The 5,085-nt window shown below is 38.4% G+C and overlaps 1 non-coding gene across 1 annotated transcript; it reads right to left on the bottom strand.

Moving 5' to 3' along the window:
* Positions 1–4,705: 4,705 nt before the first annotated feature.
* LOC127108548 (small nucleolar RNA R71) lies at positions 4,706–4,812 on the bottom strand. Its single transcript, XR_007796079.1, has one exon. It is a non-coding gene; the product is annotated as a small nucleolar RNA R71 (small nucleolar RNA).
* Between the last annotated feature and the right edge of the window lie 273 nt (positions 4,813–5,085).

Consider the following 5,085-nt stretch of genomic DNA (forward strand, 5'->3'; position numbering starts at 1 on the left):
GAGTGGTTCTACTCTCTTCCAGCTGACAGTATTACCTCATGGGAAGAGATGGAAACAACTTTCTTAAATGAGTATTTTCCCGCATTAGTATTTCTGAGAAAAAGGTATGAAATCTTAAACTTCAAACAGAATGATAGTGAGTCTTTGGGAGATACCTACAAAAGATTCAAGAGGGTCCTGGTAGCATGCCCAACTCATAATATGGACCAGACTGAACAAATGCAGATGTTTGTGAATGGGCTGAAAATAAAGACAAAATAGTTAATTGGTACAGCAGTCGGTGGATCAACAAATTTCTCAACAGCCACCGGTATTAAAAGGATCATTGAAGCGATAGCCGCAAATGAGCATCTGGAATTATATGATAGGTGTACAAGCAAACCTGAAGGAGTCATTGACCTGAAAGTGGAAGCAAATAAAATCCGTTTGGAAGATACAATCGCTGCTGAAGTGGAGAAGAAATTGAAAGCGATGAATATAGGTACTCAACAGGTAGCTCAAATTCAACCTGCTCAGACCATCACTTGTGAAATCTGTATTGGACCTCACCACACTGTGTATTGCTTTGCAACTCCTCAAAAAATTGAAGGGATAAAATTCTTACAGCAGAATAACCCCTACTCTAACACTTACAATCCAGGTTGGAAGAATCATCCAAACTTCTCCTGGAAAGATCAGAAAGGGGATGTTCCACAACAGGGTCAAGGTCAATATCAGACTCAATATCAAGAACAACAACAACAACAACAAGCTCCAAGGAAAGCAGACTGGGAGATTGCCATTGAAAACATGGCAGCTCAAAATAGGCAATTTGAAGAAGAGACGAGAAACAATCAGAAAAACACCACCGCCTCTCTAAAAAATCTTGAAGTTCAACTAGGGCAGATAGCACAACAACTAGCAAGTTCTCGAACCACAGGTTCCTTACCAAGTGAAACAGTTCAAAATCCAAGAGGTCAAGAAAATATTAATAGTCTCACAACGAAAAAGAAAAAGGCTGCTAAAAAGAAAAAAATTATATCACCGGGCGAGCCGATTGAAGAGGAAATTATAAAAGAGACTAAACCGGTGATTAAGTTGCCCTACCCTCAGAGAGTGACAAAGAAGGAACCAAGTGAGTCAGACTTGGAGAAATTCATAACAATGTTTAAAAAGGTTGAGGGTCATATGTATTTGTTTGAAGCACTTGAAAGGATGCCCATTTACAAGAAATTCATGGAAGAGGTAATGTCAGAAAAAAAAACCAACAACAGAAGAACAGGTAGCCTGGAAGGAAAAGTATAGTTCGAGCTCACTGGGGCAGAAAATTCCTAACAAACAAAAGGATTCGGGAATGGTAACAGTACCATGCACAATTAAAGAAAGAACCTTCAAAAAGGTACTAATAGATTCTGGAGCTAGTGTGAGTCTGATGCCATTATCAATCTATCACAAGTTGGGTATTAAAAATTTCATTGATACAAAGACCAATCTGAAGTTTGCGGATCACTCAAGAAAGGATGCATATGGTATAGCAGAAGACGTACTGGTAACAATAGAGGACTTTATTTTTCCTATTGATTTTGTAATCCTAGACATACCCGAAGATGATGAGGCACCCATCATTCTGGGTCGACCTTTCATACAGACAAGTCGATGCAATCTCGACATGGATCAGGGCAAGTTAACCTTGAAAGTTCACGACAAAGAGATAACATTGAATGCTATTGAAGACCAAGAACTAGAGGAAGATACAGAATCTCACTATCAAGTAGGTTTAATCAAGACAGAGGCGAGAAGGCAAAGTAACATGGCAACATCAGAGAAAGATGCAAGAAGGCCCTCTCGACTCTCATTACTTCCATTAGCCACCCTGAATGGAAAGACTCCCACCTTAACTCCAAAAACCAAGAGAAAGAAAAGAAAACGAAAACAAGGTAAGGAGATGGAGGTTAAAGAGGACTTGTGGCATAAAGGAATCCATACTGATGAAAGAGACAACGTCCTAGTTTTGGACAAGAGGTGCAATAAGGTTTGGAGGCTGAAGTACCCCCCATAACAAGGGGAATGAACCGTCGAGCTATGCGACGTTAAACAAAGTGATTTGTGGGAGGCAACCCACGTTTTACTAGTTCTAATTATTATTTGTGTTTGTTTGTTATTTTAGGTTTGCACAGTGCCTTACATAAAAGGGCGAAGGTACTCACATGGAAAAAGATAAAAGATGAGCATAATAGCAGCCTGACACGGCCACCCGTGTTAGCTGACACGGCCTGTGTCAGGCCTGCAGATTTGAGATTTGTTTGAAAATTTTGAATTTCGTGTGGTCATGTCGCACTTCCCGATCTAGCTGATAACATGAAATAGTATCACATTCTAGGACTCAATTTAATTAAATTCTATTATTATTTACTTCAATTTATTTCATTTTATTCGATATTACGCGGTATTTTCTTTCTATTTATCTCAAGTAGTTTATTTGAAGCACAAGAGAAAAAAGGAAGAAAAGGAGGTGCAAATAGGGATGAAAAGAAGCAAATATCAAAAGCCAAAGCCCAGCCCAAAAGCACAGGCGTTGTGCCTGTGACGAGCGTCACAAAGGCTGTGACGAGCGTCACGCTTTACACACTTGTGTTACGAGCGTAACACTTGGTGTGACGGACGTCACACCATTCTCCTATATTTTTGGCACCAGGAACGCAACAGACCACGTTGAAGCCTACTATCACGCTTGACCGTTTGCAACGTGAAGGCTATGTACACGGAAAACCCTTGGAAGCAGTTACAAAAAGTACGAATATAAATAGTAGTTTTTGGAAAAGCTCTCGGTTCCAGACTTCTTCGCTGTTTTCTCCTTTTTAGCACTTTTTCTCTTCCAGCAGTACAAACACATTTTTTACAGCATTATTTTTACAATCTTTATATTGTTTCCTTTGCAATTTCTATTTTCTTTTCCAGCAATTAATTAATTTTTCGCACAGTAGTTTCTACACTGGAAACTATTGTGTACCTTTCTCTAGATCTAACCTTACGTTAGACCCTAGATTTTTATTCCTTCACTTTTATTTTTTCTGTCTGATTGAAGAATTCAAGAACAAATCCAACCGGTCTGTGGTGGATGTTCAAGACTGCTGTTAATTACTCAGGTTCTTTAATTATTGTTTGAATTTATATATGCCCTGCTTTATTATTTATTTATATTATTTGCCTGAGATGAAATTATTTATGCATGCTGATTATTTAGATCTGTTTAGCATGTCTGGCTAATTTATTTAGGTATCGGTATGTAGAGTAAGCGGAATGAAGGACTCAAAACTAGGTTGGTTTAATTACATTTAAAATTAAAATCACTCTTTTTATGGTCTCAATTTACAGGTTTAATAACAAGGTTTTTGTACGAAAGTAAAAGACATAAAGAAGTTAAAATCAATAGAACGAGAGTTTGAGTTTTTAACTGGACAATGTAAATTGGACATTAATTCTAGATCAGGGCGAGAGCAATTTTTAGAGTTAATTAAATTCTAATCTTTTTCAAAAAGTATTTTTAAAGGTTGAATGTGAGGACGAGAGTTAAGCATTTGAATTTAATTATATAACCTAAGTCAACAGAGCGAGAGTTTGAGATAAGGGTGTTTAAACGATCAGTGTTTTCTTAAAAAGAGTTTCTACGGATTCTATTGTTTTCAAAAAGTGGTTTTTGACTTAACTAATAAGTGACAGCTACGTTAATATAAAATCATAGTTTATTCAACAGAGCGAGAGTTTGAGATAAGACTTTTAATCAATAGTGTCAACTGAAAAGATTTATTTTAAAACCAAGAAACCAACGAAGCATTGATTCCTTAATTACAACGAACTACATACCGATATCCGTTTAGTTGATATTTAATTTAGATCTAGTTTTAGTTTTACTTTTCCCCCGAACAATCAAAGTATCATCCGCCTTAGCTTTACGAAGTAACCTTAGAAAACGGTATATCGATTCATAAGTCCCTGTGGGATCGATATCTTTTAAAACTACGCGATAGAACTGTGCACTTGCAGTTTGTACCCCAAATTCGACTCATAAAGTCGCGATCAAGTTTTTGGCGCCGTTGCTGGGGACTTTTGTTTAGTCGATATCGTAACTCTTCTGTTACGCTGTAGAGACTAAGGCTTTTCTTTTCTTTTCTTTCTTTCGTTGATTTGTATGCCACACACTCGCTCACAAGGCGAGCCGTTCTACTTACGAATCAACGATATCGAACTATATCTCCGAGTCTTACGACGAATTCGGGAATATCGTGCTGCAAACAATCTCCCTCCTGTCGAACTTCCTGATCTCAAAAATCTTCTTCCTTTATCCGAGATGGCAGAACCAGCTCGTGCTCTTCGAGATTACGCCGCTCCATCGCAAGATGAGCCGCATTCGAGTATTGCTCCACCCGCAATCGAAGCAAATAACTTTGAACTTAAACCTTCACTATTGCAGGCAGTGCAACAGAACCAATTCTCTGGAAATCCTACCGAGGATCCAAACCTTCATTTATCCGTATTTGTCCAATACGCTGATACTGTTAAAGCTAACGGTGTCACTTCAGAGGCAATTCGACTTCGTCTTTTTCCTTTCTCGTTAAGAGATAGCGCTAGAAGATGGCTTCAATCTCTTCCTTCCAACTCAGTCACCACATGGAACGAGTTGAAGAAAGTTTTTCTTGCCCGATATTTTCCGCCGAGCAAAACAGCTATGTTAAGAGCCCAGATAAATGGATTTAAACAGAAAGATAACGAGTCTCTCTTCGAAGCATGGGAAAGATACAAAGACATGATGAGACTTTGTCCACACCATGGTTTAGAAGACTGGTTAGTAATTCATACCTTCTATAATGGTCTCCTATACAACACGAGGTTAACAATAGACGCCGCTGCAGGTGGTGCACTAATGAACAAACCTTATGCTGATGCTTACCAACTTATCGAAAGCATGGCTCAAAACCACTATCAGTGGGGAAGCGAACGAACGATGGTAGAAAAACCTCAAACGAAAACTGGCATGTACGAGATAAGTAACCTTGATCATGTTAATGCAAAAGTGGATGCTCTGGTCCAGAAAATTGAAAGTTTAAA

Source organism: Lathyrus oleraceus, chromosome 7 (genome assembly GCF_024323335.1).
Source record: "Lathyrus oleraceus cultivar Zhongwan6 chromosome 7, CAAS_Psat_ZW6_1.0, whole genome shotgun sequence".
Lineage (NCBI taxonomy): Eukaryota > Viridiplantae > Streptophyta > Magnoliopsida > Fabales > Fabaceae > Lathyrus > Lathyrus oleraceus.